This window comes from Anomalospiza imberbis, chromosome Z (assembly GCF_031753505.1).
Source record: "Anomalospiza imberbis isolate Cuckoo-Finch-1a 21T00152 chromosome Z, ASM3175350v1, whole genome shotgun sequence".
Classification (NCBI taxonomy): Eukaryota; Metazoa; Chordata; class Aves; order Passeriformes; family Viduidae; genus Anomalospiza; species Anomalospiza imberbis.
Genome location: NC_089721.1, coordinates 68497514 through 68513685, shown reverse-complemented (window position 1 = coordinate 68513685; position 16172 = coordinate 68497514). Strand labels below are relative to the sequence as shown.

Genomic DNA, 16172 nt, shown 5'->3' with positions numbered 1-16172 from the left:
TTAAGTTTAAAGGGCTCCAGCTAATTTACACCAACTAAGGATATTTTGCTGTAAACTTAGGCTCCCATGGTGTGTGGATTGCTTCATTCATCACAGAATCACAGCTATCTCCAGCACCTATTCCGATCCTTAACACTGCACAATAAAGCACAGTAAAGCAGGAAATGGATAAGAATATGAGGCCATTGTGGGACTGTATGGTGTATGTGTATTTTCTGAACATCATATGGACTTTGGTCAGGGTGCTCACAATTCAGCCACTGTGCTTGGGGATGGGGTAAAAGAGATTAAAATCTCTGTAGGATTGTAAGTTATATATAATACAATGATATATCATAATTATAGGACAGTGTAGATCCTATGCTAGTCCACTTGTGCAGTCTTTGAAATCTGTCAGAAGTTTACTATAGAGTATAAAAGATTTTAAAATGCAATATTGCAACATTTCTGGTTGTTGTAAAACTGAGACAAAGGATCATATTAAAAGTGCAGCTGAATGAGAAAGCATTTCTCATTGGGCTTTTTGTTCTCCTGTAGCTTTTTCAGAGTAATTTAGTTACGCTCAGAAGAGAAACAAGGAATAATTCAAAATTTATATAAAAAACAATTTTTCTATTGAATTAGGAATTTCTACCTTAGATAATAAATTTTTCTATTTTCTATCCTTTAGTGGGGCTCCTGCTTTTAAAGATCAGTAGCACTACCCTGAAGGAGAAAGCCTTAATGGAATTTAGAAGTCTTTGTATAGACTATTTAAACATCTGTGAAAGAATACAAATGTACATATTGGCCAACAAAAAATATGTGTTTTTCTTCTCCTCTGCCAAAACCATTACCTAACAGAGCTGTTGGTACTTCTTTACCCAATCTCACCTTTCCAGATGGACTAGTCCCTGCTGCTTTGCTCATCTGTGATAACAGAGGGATACTACCTGGATAGTAGGCACCCTAAGTAAGTCAAAAAATGAACAAACTGAGCCTCTTCCGCCATGTCCTTGGTATTGGTTACAAGGAATACATATGACCCAACTATTGGGAAGTTAGTTAAGAGAATAAAGAAAGGTTCAGGCTATGAGGAGGAAAGAACTATTTTTTTTTTCTTTTTTTTTTTTTAAGGGAAACAACAAAAAAAAAAGCTGTCTAATTTTTGAAGAATTTTGAAGGCTGAAATTTTTGAGTGGATGAAAAGGTGAGTCCTGACAAAGGGGTGGGGAGGGTGTAAGACATATCTATGTGTGGAGTTCCTACTAGGCAATTCTTTGTTTGAAGAATGAAAAAGTGAATTGGTTGATATGTCCAAACCAAGGTTTTCAACAGAGGGACTAAAATAACTTTACAGATGAAAGTAGCAGGGAAGACAGAAAACTTACAAGGAATAATGAAATAAAAAAAATCCACTAAGAAAATACTCCATGGCATAGAGCATCTGTGACCTTGGTGTATCCCCAGGAAGCTTAACAGCAAATCTTAGGTTCTTAAGTCTAACACCAGTAGGTAGACTGTCCTCAAGGGGTAAATCTATTCTAATCTCCAAAGGTTCCAATACAAAAGTAAAGAGAGGATCTTGCTGCACCTGCAGGTAGATTCCCTGCTTGAACAACAGACGACTGTGAGACAGTTTTTAGCTCATTACCAGTTCTGTTCATTAAAATGCAGCTGCATCAATACAAATACAGAAAATCCATTATTTGATTGTGCTATGAACTCTTTTGGCCTGGTGCTGAAAAATGCTTTTGCTGAAAAAAACTTTAGTTTCTGATGCTTCCTTCAATACCATGGCTGCTTTGGCTCCCATTTTGCCTGTTGCATGTTGACCAAAAGTATGCTAACCTATGGACTCTTTAAAAATTACCAGAAGTCTACAAAACTTCAAGAGCACTATTGTCATGTTCTTTTTTTGGGGAAAGCAGCTTGGCGAAATCCTTACATGGATGCCCAGCTCTCCCCTCCCCCTCCTATTCTGGGAGGAGTATTTTAATATTGCTCAGGGCTCTGGTGTTTGGAATGATCCCTGAAGGCTTCACTTTGTGGCTCTAAGGATTGTGATAGGCAATTCAGTTAATAAATCTAGTCCTGAGAATGGAAAATATGACTATTATGATAATGAAAAAAGCATTTTTTTCAAGAATGTTACGATTGTATATTTTGCCTGATTGTTATTTTTTATATTACACTCTGTTCCCATTGGACTGGAAATCCTTTAGGGTAGGCTCACTTTTCCTGTTTCTATTCATTATTTAGTACAGTGCAGCCCTTACTTTTCATAGAGGATTTGGGTTATGCTGAAATGTCAATAACATTAAAATAAAGATGATAATCTTATATTCATTTTCCCTGCTATTGTGCAATAAGTTTCACACTCAGTGTTCAACATGTCCTAACTGCTTAATTACTGATTTCTGGCTCTAGAGTGAGACTTTTCAAATTTACAGACTTCAGATGTGCCCCAAATAAAAATATACAGTGGCCACACTGCAACATTAAAGTGATAGGATTTGACAAAACACCAATCATTTTTATTGAGGTGGATTGTAATGATTAACACTGAATTGGATAGGAAAAGCAGCTGTGTCCTGCTGCAAAATTCTGAAGCAATATGGCTTCATTTTTTAAGAGGAATTCCAGTGTGATTTCTCATCTCAGACTGAGATTTTTCTACACTTGTTGTGGGAGTAAAAGTTGTACTCTGATTCTGGTCACTGCGACAGGAGCTCCCTGCTGGCTTGTCCGCTGCATAACTTTGTCAAATGTGAATTTCTCATGTGAGATCTCCCATTCAGGAGCTGTTTGGACATGTTATTGAGTCTAATTAGAGCATAAAAGGAATGGCAAGACAGGGAAATGAATGAGAGAAAAATGTGCATCCTGTGTTTTCCAGTTCTCTGTTAGCTGCTAGTAGGAATGCAAATGGCCACTGGTTGTTCAGTGATTAGACAGTTCCCCAAACAGACAGGCTTTACAGCCCACAAGTTCTGTTTTAGGTTCTATTGCTAAAGCAGATCTATCGTGACTCATGACATTAGGACCTCAGATTTCATGCAGCCACTGGGGCTCAGAGGCTTGCTGCTGTTTCCACAGTTTAAACCATGCAGTTCAACCCCCATTCCTGCTGCCCAATTCTGATGCCCTTTGCAGACAGACAACAGTGTGTGAAGGCACTGGGCCTTGCCTATCTGAGGCTACAGGTGCTGGAGATGTGGCACAGATTACCAAATTTTATTTATTATTATATTTACAAGGAAACAAAAGGCTAAACTTTCAGTGCTACACAAGAATGTCCAATAGCTATATAGATAAATTGGATTAATGGAGTTTTTTAAGAATGATAGATATTGAACTTAGCTATTTGAATATGTGGTAGGTGAAATGCTCAATAACTTTAATAGTAGGTCTGCACACATGCCGTATATTCTTTCTTTGTTTTCTTTGGCAGCCACAGGCTGTAACCTTAGACTAAGGCTCAAGGTCATAAAAATCTCTGGGACCCTAGATGTTCTTGCATGTGATGTACCCATAAAATTAAGTTTCAAGACCAGAAGATTGTTAATGATCAGCTTTTGTACTGTGATAGCAGCTACATGAAACTCAGCTAAAGAATAGGGGCTCACTGTGCTTTCTTAACATTTATAAACTTTGGTTAGGGATACATCAATACTTTTCAGTTCTATATGTAAATAGCTGTAAAACTATGATTTGCAGAGGAGGATGAACAATTTAGATTACTTGATATAAGCTTTGGAACCTCTTCTCCATTTTCACTATGGTCAATTGTGGAGTAAAAAGTGTTATTATTGCTATTATTGTGGTTCAGCTGTCACTGTGAAAAAACAAGTCAGCAGCATAATTTATTTGTGATGGTGCTTTAACACTCCAGCATTCACCAGAAAGTCCAATAATGGGCACTGACAGCAGAGACCCTGAAGATTTGGCTGTCAAATCACATCACTGGAGTGACAAGATTAAGTTTACAGCAGCAGAAATGACTACTTTTTACAATTTGGTTGTTTGTTTTTTTTTTTTACCAGCCTTCTATTTTCTTGGTAGAAAAATGTCTTTTAAGATGAGAAATTATAGCCTGCAGAAAACATCTGCTAGGTTGATTAATTAAAGATTACATTCCCTGAAAGCAACTGTTGTGTCAGTCATACTGGAAATGAGAGAACATAGAAAGTATAGCTGAAAGGCTGGGGGATATAATAGATGGTAGATATAATTCATGGTAGTATGAACATTTCTGAAAGGTCTGGATTTACTTGAACAAGCCATAGTGTAGAAATAGGCCAAAATTTGGAGGTTCTTCATTCTTAGTAACCCAAGGAATTTTAATTCTTTAAGACACAAACTACTTAAAGCTATGCTGCATGTATAAGTGTGTAATTTTTCCCAGTCAACTGCCTGCCAGATAGAAAGACACCAAAGGCAGGTGTATTACATGCTCTTGCTAACTGTAACATTCCCAGGGTCTCACTGAAAGAGCCACGGCAGAAGTTTTAAATCTTCCACTTGTACTGTGCTTTCTCATGTAGCCTCTGGGGTCTGCTGCTTTTCACCAAGCAGAAGCGAGAAACCAAAGTGCCATTCCCAGGACCTCTGCCTGCAGGTGGAAGCAGCATGGAGAGCCCAAAACCCCATAGGGAGGTCCCCTGGTGAAGTGTTCTTCTGCCTCTTCCTCGAAGTGTGCCAAGATTCAAGCCCTTACTGCACCTGCTTGATATTCCAGGGTTGGTTTAGGGGAACCTGAAAACAAAATCACTTGAAATTGCACTTTCTATGTGGAGTCAGCCACGGGGATCTGTATTTCACACCTTCTTGGGCAACAAGTTTCAGAGTGTGATACTAAGACAGCCAATGCTGCCATCATGCTTGTGTCTTTAATGGCATGCTTGGACTGTTGTTCTGGAACTGCAATTTTTCACCAGGTGTCTTGATAATTACGAAATAATAATGCTGGAAGATTTATGGCTCATGAGGTCAATAATAGTTGCAATCCTTTTTCAGACCTTTCCCAGGCAGATGCTGAATGGCTGAGGGCTACTGAAGCCTCAAAACAAGGTTTTGTGTAGTCATACTGTGATGAGCCAAAGATCTATATGTTCTCTCTAGTCTTTCTCTCATTATAGTCTATTGGATTCTTTCTATTTGGTTCTTTCTGTCTGTAATTGGGTGTATAAATAATTTCATATGTGGAAACCCCCCACACACTTTCCCACTTGTCAGGGGATACCTACCCTACCCTCTGAGGAGGAAAGTACACCTACTTTCTTCCTGAGAAATTCAGATTTGCAGTAGCAAAACAGCTCATAGATTTTCTGCTTCAAGGTCCAATTTGCCATCTCTGAATTCCTTGAGCAGGAAGCTGCCTGGAGATCCTGGGTTGTATTCAGCTTCATAGTACAGTGTTTGGCCTCAGTTACCAGTTACAGGACCCAAACTCCTTTTGTTAAAAAAGTAAAATCTCAGTTTAGTAACATGACACCCTTTCAGCTTGTCTAAGAAAGACACACAATCACAAGAGAATTGAGCTGGTACAGAAGAAGCTCTTGGGAAAGAATCTACAAGTATAGGAACAATGGTCATATTTTAATTCAATAAAGCAATTACTTATTAACTTTAAAACACAATCTAAAATTAAAATAGTAGAAACCCAAATAAGATTGTCTCCTTATTAGAAGCAACTCTTGGTGAATCCCAAGACATAGAAACAAATGTTTATTTAAATCACAGGAAAGAAAATATGTTTGTACACATGGTCTATGGTGAAAAAGGAGTAGAAAATGGTCTAACAAGGACCTATCATCTGATGCAGAATTAAGCCTACAGATTAATACTCGAGCGTAACAGTTGTTCAGAGGAATTATTACAGACTGCCCCATAGTGTAAGGTTCAGCCCTGAGCCTCGGAAAACCCATTAACATGAAAGGCAAGGAAATGCTAAACTAGGAATTTTTATCTGGTGCTTTTCTTTTCCCTCTCTCTTACAGCAGAAAACAGAATATTAATGCAATATATGAGAACAAATTGAAAAGGGCCATACAGAAAAACCCATTTCCAGCTGTTCTAACAACACTAATCTACTCACTTGTCTGCTTGCCTCCATTTAAATGGAACATTCAGCATTACTTTTGAGTGTGACATAACCATGCTCTATGTGTGTGTGTATGTGTGCATGTGCACGTGGAGAGGGTAAATTTTGGAAGCAGCATCACACAGCAATTTCTCTATCTTTTTGGCAGCTGGAGTGTAACATTGTCTTTTAAGTAGATTTTCTTGCATTTAATTTGTGGGATTAGCATAACTAAAATGGTGGTCATAGGACAGAAAAACATTGTGCCTCTGTCCTCTTTTCTTTATTGGCTTGCACTCTGACAGTATTGTATTTCACTGTTTGCCAGCTGGGTGACAGACTGCCTGATGAAAATTTATCATGTTGCCCTCCACGGTGGACACAACAACGTGTCATGAGGAAAGTATCTATGATGTCATAGTATTAGCCTCTGGTGGAAGCATGGGAAAAAAACAAAGGCTATAAGCAGCTATTTTAGAAAAAGCTATTTCTCTGTGCAAATTCTCTTGCTCCTGCTGGTAGCTGACATTGTTATATTTATTAATTGTCTTCCATTAAAACACATTACTCTGTTACCAAAAATGAAATAATATTATTTTCTTAAAAAAATAATTTGCTCCATTTCATGGTCTTCATATTCAAGTATAGGTTTTTTTTTTTTTTTTTCGGAAGTCCTGAAATAATATGGTTCTTTCTGCTTGCTAAATAGACATATAACCCAAATCAGTTAATGTCTCACAATAGTGCTGGATTTACACGTGCATCTAAGTACATCAGAAGATAAAATTTTGCTTCAAATGTTTTTTTAGGTTTTTTCCCTTTTTTTAAAGCAACACAGATAATTCTACCCAATTAATTATTTAAACCTATGAAAATGTCCTATATCAGCCAAGGCAATTTGAATTTTAGAATATCACTATTGAAATATGTCATATATGTTTTCTTTGCATAATTTCAAGTAAGAGAATTCCTGCTGGCATTTAACACCATGTGGTAAAAATATATTTCTCAACCCAAAAAACTGAAGAAAACTCTCTTTCATTTCTTAAAGGCAGATCAAAATTATCGTAGAAGAGGGGGATATTCTAAACTCAGGGTGTGTCCTTAAAGCTTCATTGGTTTCTTAAGCTGGTATAATTGTGGCAAACCCTATCAACTCAAGAAGATTAAATTGTTATGCAATAAATATACACTCCAGACTTTTACAGCATCACAGACATTTTCCTCTTGTTTCCCCTGTTTCCTGCACAGAGCAGCCAACAAGATACCTGATAATTGAGATAGAAAACTTTTGCTGCAAATTTAACCAATTCATCTCAGTAATATCTTCATTAGGCAATTCTGATACTGGAGATTTTTCTTCTGTAAAATGTGTCCTGCTGAACTTAGTTGACTGCTACTTTCAGGCTATTGCTTTGGCTGTGAAGCTGCTACTTTGAGGAAACCAGATTCTAGTCCCAGGGTTCCAGTTTGTGTGGATGTTTGAGAAAGCACTGTGCTCCAGACTCCATACGATCATATCAGAAACAGAAAATTATATTCTTTTACTGTTAAAAATGAAATTATATCTAACACTGAAGCAGTGACCAACAAAAAACCCTCTTGTACTTCTCTTGTAATCCGTGCCATTGTTTTTCCCCCTTTATCTAGAGCTAATAATTTTGTTTTGATTTTGTTGAAAACAGGACAAACTTTCATAAATATTCAGGAAAAAAATTGTTCCATTTTAAGTGTGCACAATGCTACACCTAATGTCAATTGTTATGCCTGGTTACAGGTCACAAATGTACTTAGTATGGGCTTCTCCTTTTTTAGTTGCATGAAGTGAATTTTAATTAATTGTAGTAAGGATGTGAATGACAATACGACAAAATTTGCAGCTTGTTGTACATCAAACAAACGATTCTATTTTGCCTCTTGTATAATTGATTGTCTGTACACAAAAGATAAAAAGAAAAGCTGGTCAAGGGTTTAGTGCTGTTCAGCTACCATTTGGCATGCCCATTAAATTACCGCACAAAGCAGACAACAATGCAGATTCAAGCCCGGAATCTTGTGTTAACTTGACTGCATAAATGGGTCTCCAACTTTAAAAACAGTTGAACAAAAGAGCCACCATGGAGTGATTAAGACTTATTTGGGTGCTGGAGTGCACAGCTGCTGCAGGGAGGAGGGGGAGAGACAGCACACATCCTCAGGGCTTGCCTGTGCTTGGCAAAGGTCCCAGCTGCGAGGGAAGGAACTGAGCAACTATACAACATTTGTGGTCCTTGGCTTCTTCAGGGCTGTCCCTATCCCCCAGCACCAAGAGGGTCAGTCCCACAGGGGACCACTCAGCAAAGAGTCTGCCAGGCTGCAGCATTGCTCCAGTTAAGTGTGATCTCCTGCCACACCATACTCCAAATTTGTTCAGTTCTCCTGCAGGCACATCTCTGCTCCTTTTGTGTACTGCAGAAGGGCAAGGGGATAAAAGCTAGGTGAGGAGTGGTCTGCCAACTTACCAGTGAAATTTATTTCTTCAGCATGTGAACTCCAACGCTCAGCACTTCAAGCACAGACTTGAGCACTCAGAAGAGAAGGAAAAAAACCCTTTGATTGCTTTGATGTCATCAACAATACAGGGGTGACATAGCGTCCAGAAGAAAGATGTCTCTTCCTACATTACTGACTCTGATGTCTTGCTTCCTATGTAACTGATTATCCTGGACTGCTCATGTTTGCTAATGACTTCAGGAGTGTGTTAAGAAGGAAGATCAGCACTGTATAAACTAAAAATGAAAGCATCATGTGGCAATATTAACACAGAAATGAAACATTTCTTCATGACTGCTTTAAAAAAGACCAATTACAATGAAAAAATGCCTGCTTCCAGGAAGAAGGCAGTGCAGGATTGGAACCAAATCAGGCAAGTTCAGGAAACCATTTACATGTTCAGTACTACAGCTTTATCAAAGAGCTAACAAATTACTGGTTTTTTTTAATGCCACCAGGCAGTTTTCTAATACCACATTTTATTCAACTGTCCTCCTTTAACGCAGCAAAGGATGGCAGATTGGTACAGTACATTCAGCTTCTATGACAGTCCTCTGTCCTAAAGACAAAATGGTATAGTGATACAAGCTGTGTTAAGTTGATTTTTACTTTTTGTCTTTGGGATGAATAAACTAATCAGCCCAAGACACTTTCCATTTTCTCTCCTTTAACTTACATTTTTGATAAATTCTCCACTTCTTTGGGACATAGATGGTTTAGCACTATCACAATGTAAATGTCACAATCACAGCAATGTATCATAATTTTGTTAAGTTTAAGAGAAATCTTGATTTAAAAAATATTCTTAGTGGCATAGTTCTATAAAACTGAATAGAAACATTTGAAGGTCGGCAATACTACATCCTTAAGGCCTTTTCTCATGCTATTAGCTTGAAGCTTTTGAAAATGTATTTATGCTGTTAATGTATGACCCGCAGGCATGTGTATAAGACTCCTAAACAACATAAAGTAAACCCAGATTATTGTTGAACTTCCTATGTAACCTGACTATATGCACAATATGTGTCTTGGAGCTACTGACTGAGGCTGTGAGTTAACAAAAGACTCAGCCTTAAGCATGTCAACATATAAAGCTTGCTTCAGGAGTCAGGTCTTGAAATATATTTATTTTCATTGAAACCATTATGCTAGTTGTGCCAGAGAACTCATTCTTACTCACTCTGCTGATATCTGCATTTGAGTCCAATTCTCTTTTCAGAGAACAATGCCTTTTGTGTCCTTGCACCAGAAAGCCTTGTCAACTCATTGCTAAAAGAAACTAGCATCATAAAGATATGTTAATCAAAACTGAGTAATAAAATCTGATCTAAGTTGCAAACTCAAAACTTGCCCAGCCAAGCAGCCTGATTTAGCTTTGAAAGGAGCCCTGCTCCGAGCAGTAGGCTGTACAAAATTACCTCCAAGGATTTTTCCACAGCTATTTGAAATCCAGATAATGACATAATATTCTGTGCTTACTCCTTCTACTTCTTTTAAGCATGCATCTTACTAATGCAGTAAGTCTAGCAAAATGAACATATACACAATTTAAGTGGTTGTATTAAATTTCATATATATGTAATTTCTGTTTTCTCTTCTTTAGAATAGCATGTTTAATGCAAAATCTTACAACTAATAAAGAAGTAAACATCCTTATGGTACATATCTTAGGTTTAGGAATGGTACTCCCCAGTTCAATGCTCCCACCGAGTCTCTCCCAAACCAAATTGCCATTCACTCCCCCTCTTCCCCTCATACTTCCCACTCCAGCAGGATGGAGAGGAGATTCAGAGGCACAAAAGGTTAAAATCAGGTTGAGGTAAGAACCATTTAGTGGAAACAGCAATGAGATAAGTAAAAGAACAGTAAAAATAATATTAATAACAAAATGTTTAAGTCATAGAAATCGTTTACATGGAAAGCCCAGAAGGAATCCCAAACAGCTCTTCCCCACCATGCTTTCTCCCATCCAGAAATCTCACTCTTCTTGGAAGAAAGAGTCCCTAAGCCTGCCCCTGGCAGTGATCTGAGGTGATATGGTATAACATTAGGGTCTGGCCACTCCCCCTCTTGGCTGTTGTCAAAGATTAACACTGTCCTTGGCCAAAACCAGGACAATCACCTACACCGCCTACCAGAAAAACACAGAGGCAGAACACAAGAACAACTCACCTCAGGTCTTTGCTAAAATTTGGTTAAATCGTGGCATTGGGCATCTTTAAGTGAAATCTGCTTATACAAGTGTGCTTCTGCATACGAGTACCACTACGCACATGTACCCATCACTCCACTAAAGCTTTACAAGCTCTGTTTTATGTTTGCAATAGCTCCATGACTTGGTGGTACAAGTGGGAAAGCTGAGGCACAGAAGAGATTTGCCTTATATGAAACAGGAAGCAAATAGCAGAATGAGTGCAACACACATTCCATTTAGCACATAAGCTATTTAATAGCCTTTCATAATTACCTAATCTGAGGGAAGCTGTGACTCCTTACAAAGCACAGGACTATACTGTCTAGCCATACTTCTAAGGTCCATGAAGCTTAAACAATCAAACATGATGGAACGGCACACAGAAACTCTGGAGTGCCAAGGAATCCTGTGACAATTCCTCTTCACAGCTAACTGTGTCAGCTTGTGTGCTTAAGATAAATTACTGAGCAAGGCATTTTCTTCTGTGCCAGGCCGAGGATTTCTCTGAGTTTTGTTTCCTCTCTTCAGTAAACTGGGCTCTTTGTCAGTACACTTCTCTGTGTACTGCTTCTAAAAGAAAACAGTAAGTTTCTAGCAGATCAAGCTACAAATTTGCCAAGATTAAAAGACATTGATTTTATTTCCTTCCTATTTGTAACAAATACAAAGAAACAAATTTAAATAATTGGTAATGTATATACTCTGCTACTGCCTGGTAATGGCCCTTTTAATACTCATCTGAACCTAGCTGGTCTTCTGGACTTTCATTTATGGTCAAACTTGAGAATGGTATTTAATGCAGCTCTTAAATTGACAGCTTGTACTGAGAACAATTCCCTGCAAGAATTAATATGGCAGCTTCACCTTTGCCTTAAACTGATTTTATGCTCTTGTCTTCAATGTATTGCTCCACTTTTAACATTAATTTCTGAAAATCTTAAATAACACAGGATGTCCTTCTGCCTGATTATCAGTCCTTGATCCTTTGTTTCAACAGATGGATGAGGCATTGCACACTGCTCTGAGAAGAGGACTGGAGCCTTTCCATAAGACCCAGACTTGCTGACAGGGACTCCTCCTTCAAGGAGCACCTAGGGATGTTGCTGCAGGCCTAATGGAGGCCTCCCAGACTTTGTCTGCTGTTTCAGTTGCCCTGCCTTTCGCAATGTGAGCAGTGGGGGCTCTGCACATCTTGCTTTTGTTCTTGGATTTACCCATGCAATTGCTTCTGATTGTTATGAATTTAGGCCAGACTCCTCCTGTGAACTATGACTAACACTAAAGACCTTATATTACAGCATCAAGAGTCTTCTCAAAAAACAACTAAAAGAGGAAGTGCAGGCAAAGGAAAAGCTGCCACATATCTAAGCACACCAGAGTTACTAGAATATGCTCTGATGAGGATTGAGCTCCTCACAGAAGACCCTTGGCTCAGTCCTGTCTCTTGAGGCAGAATGTTAAGCTTCACTTCTTCCCTACAGGACAACAGGCTCTGGAGATAATTGATTTACACAAGTTGTGATTATTTCAATTCTTCACTGATTCATTAATGTGATTGTTAGGCTCCTAATGACCAGCCTGGCTGCTTGACTTCCTTCTTCATTCTATTCTGAGGTAATTTAAAGGCACTTTCATTTTCTCAGTTGCCCCTACAGTACCATGTAAAAAAACTATCACTTATTGTTAAATTAACTAACTGCTACTGAAGTATCAGACAAGAACAGAATGAATGTCAGGTCTAATTATTAAAGCTATATGTCATAGCCACTTGCAGAGGCCTTCTCTGGAGTGGATCCTTTTAACTGCTGAACACTAAAAGAAAGTGTTGGGGTAGTTCCTAGATAAAGTCATGTCTGTCATGCTTATACAGGGAGCACTAAACAGCCTTCTGATAGAGATTCTTGATGGTCCACAAGGGACCCTTAGACAACATGTAATTGGGACCATCCACTGCTTGCCTGTGACATTCAAATTACAAAGACAGCTAACAAAACGTTAGTCCTCAGCAGTAGGGGGGTATTTGCATCTGAAACCCAAGATGGTGAGAAATGGTTTTTTTGAGTGGTTCCTCTCTCAGATGGATGCACTATATCAAATACTGAAATGCAGTTCTCATTACACCATTTGAATTATGCTCTCTGTAAGCAAGCAGTTTTACAACTTTTCTTTCTCCGCATTAACTTACATAAATTAAACTAGCAGTGGAGGCTGCCAGAAAGACAAAGGGCTATGAAGCTCTTTATATGCTACAATCTGCCAGCTACCCACTTTTATCCAAGCAATTCTTCAAACTCTGTTTCTGAGACAATATAGGTATACTACAATTAAAAAATCACCAGGTTTTACCTGGCACCAGGAATTTGATAACATGTGTGGATCACAGCCAACAACTTGTACATAAATTCTACAGACACCATCCATCCTCTTCCCCTAAATGACTTTCACTTATTCCTCCACCAAAAAAAAAAGTTGGGGGAGAGGGTCAGTGGGTTGAATGCTGTCTAATTAAAGAATAATCAGTTTCTTTTAGTAAAACCAGAATGACCAAGTTGCTCCTGTATGAATATAGCACATGTAACTTGAATTTTGTACTGAGGCTTCATTAAGGATCATTATTTGTGGAAAGTTAATGGGATTAATTTTTTTTACCACTAGAGGCACCAGCCAAAAGTTAGAAACTTGCAGTATTTGTTACTTAGACAATCGCAGCCACAACACACTATGGAATTATAATCTAACTTTCAAGAAAGTCTTCATTTAAATGCACATACGAGCTGTCACATATTAAGAGCCCAAAAAAGGAATAAGATGTCTAAACCAAACCACATTTCTCAGTTGCACACATCCACAAAGGGGACATTAGAACATGCAGCACTGTTTCTAGATGGTTGTGGCATTGACTGTATTCAGTGATCAGCCTTTCAAAAACACTTCCACTGGAAAGAAGCAAGTGTTCTGAATGTTAAACTTTTTACATTGCTATACAACTAGCAGCTTCAAGTCTATGCACTGACAGTATGATAAAACATTTCCATGGATTTTGAAGTTTGACTTTAGGAAAGGATCTCTAGGAAGGAGGGAACAATTACCTTAAAACTGTCTAGTTTTTCTACAGTGGATATCATCACAGTAAAAATCCATTTCTATGAAATGTGTTTTTCCTAATCATTTGTTTTGATTTAATGCTTAGTGTTTCCTATCTTCAAGCAATTTATTACATAGCAATGAGTATGTTAGTGAAGTTAACCTTCAGTTACCTATTTAGGTTTCTGTGGGGGGGTGGGGAAGTTTCGAGTATGATATAAAGCATTTTCCACTGCTTCACAGCAGCGTGGGGGTGTCCCAACCAGGGTTGTGCAAAGAGAATTAAGACAATAATTCTTTCCACAGGCAGTCTTTATTTTAGATGTTTAACAGCCTGAATATTCAGCAGCCTAACTGATTGCACAACCTGTCTGTCCCTCCCCTGCTCTGACAAAATTTTCATTGATATGGGCAAATTTCTAAGCTCTTTCAGGAGAGGAAAAGCAAAAACCAGCAAGCAAGGAATGTATTAGGTTGGCTTCAACAGAGCAGACAGACCCTTCTTCCAGAAAGTGACAATACCAACCATTGTTGTGAGGCAGCTCAAAGAAGGAACATGAGCACATTTCTTCACAGACATGTTGTGCCATACCTACAGAAAGTACTGGCAGACCTCCACTTATATCCAGGTTGTGAAGTGAAGAGAACTTCTGCAGCTGTATGCTTTTTTCCTTTATCTGAGCACTCTCACACTATTTCTTCCAGCCTAAGTCTTTGCTTCTGTATTTCTCTTATCTAGCAAGATTCAGCACTTACATAAAAATAGATAAATGCATCTTTGCTGTTTCAGGAAAGATCCGATTGGAAAACAAGGTATGTCCATTAAAAATGTAGGGAAATACAAATTGGGTTTGAAAATGCATACTGTAGCTAGCTGTAGAGGAACAAGGTGCAGAAGAGAAAGAAAATGACATGCACAGTATCAATTCCCTTTATGTTAATTTCCCTCTGAACAATAATGTAAAATATTTACAGTGCTATAAAAACAAAGACAGAACAAATAGGAGGCAGAAAATAATGCAGGAGCAGAGGGAGTGTATTAAGAGAAACTTGCATATTTACAAGGGAAACAAAAAGCCAGATTCAAATTTAGCTTTGCACTCACACTGGCCAGCAGACACTGAACAGAAATAGGCAGTATTTAGAACCAGAGGGGTTATTTTTCTGGGAAGCAAAAACCATACCATTACCTTGATACTACCTCAGTAACCAATTACAGTCATATTTTTGTATCTATAAGCAGAAAATTCTTCAGAAGGACTACAAAGTCAACGTATATGAAATCTGACCAAAGAGCTTGTTAATGTCCCATTGCTCTGGGATACCAGAAGACTGCGGGAGAGGAGCTGAGATTGGGATGATGACTGAGAATTCCTTCAATGGACACCAGCACAACCACAGGGTGCTGCTGTAGGAGTGCTCAGTATGGCTATACCACCTTCACTAGATGCCAAAGGAGTCAAATGAGAAGGAGTTAAACAGAGTCAAACACTTGCAGATGGCAGGGGAAAAAAAAACTGTTAAAAAATAGAGGAAGGTATTTGTCAATGCAAGTTGGATCTGTTTTTACAGAAAGAATCTCTGACCACTCTCCAAGCCTACTGTGGAAGTAAACAATGATTTTATAACACAAAAATGAAGAGGGGCAGGAAAGAATAAACCTAGTGAGACTAAAAACCAAGCAACATTTGCAAGTAAGTACAGGTCATCTTGTATCATCTCCTGCTACTGCCTTATATTCCCCACTCCTCCCCTCCTGCTATATGAAGCCATATAAGTTTTATCTGGTAAAGTGTTAAGTCCCCTCTATACTACAGGAATAAATTTTGTTTGTCAAGGCACTATTCTTTGTTCAGCACACTGGAGTAAAGTCAAAAAACAAATTCCTAGAGTCCACAGCGTCTGTAAAAATTACCTCAGGTTGCCAAAATAGGCTTAAGTTGCTACTTCAAATAAATATTAACCTCAGGAAGAAATGTCTTCATTGGTCTTACTGGTCTCTCCTTATACCATTTGTTATGATACTGGTAAGAGCAAAGAAGTTCATCCAAAAAAATAGAGCTGATCTGTACAAAGACTGGGAAGACAGAGCATTTTGCCTGTAATTAGCTGCCATGTGAATTTATAATTAACCATCTGAGAATTACATTTTGTTTGTCACATTTGAACACAAATACTTCAGAGAATCCAGAGTTAGGAGTTTAACTGAAAAAATTGAATTCTACCCCATAACTAATGAACCTCACATATTACAAAGCTATGAAAGGCACTTTATCCCAAAAAGGTACTTGGTAAAAT

At 38.3% G+C, this 16172-nt stretch overlaps 1 long non-coding RNA gene across 1 annotated transcript in view; it reads right to left on the bottom strand.

Annotated features, from left to right (window-relative positions):
- LOC137464940 (uncharacterized) overlaps positions 1-11523 on the bottom strand; it is a 28126-nt gene extending 16603 nt beyond the window's left edge. Inside the window, exon 1 of the long non-coding RNA XR_010994495.1 lies at positions 11064-11523. This is a non-coding gene — a long non-coding RNA (uncharacterized lncRNA). The remainder of the gene's footprint in view (positions 1-11063) is intronic.
- Between the last annotated feature and the right edge of the window lie 4649 nt (positions 11524-16172).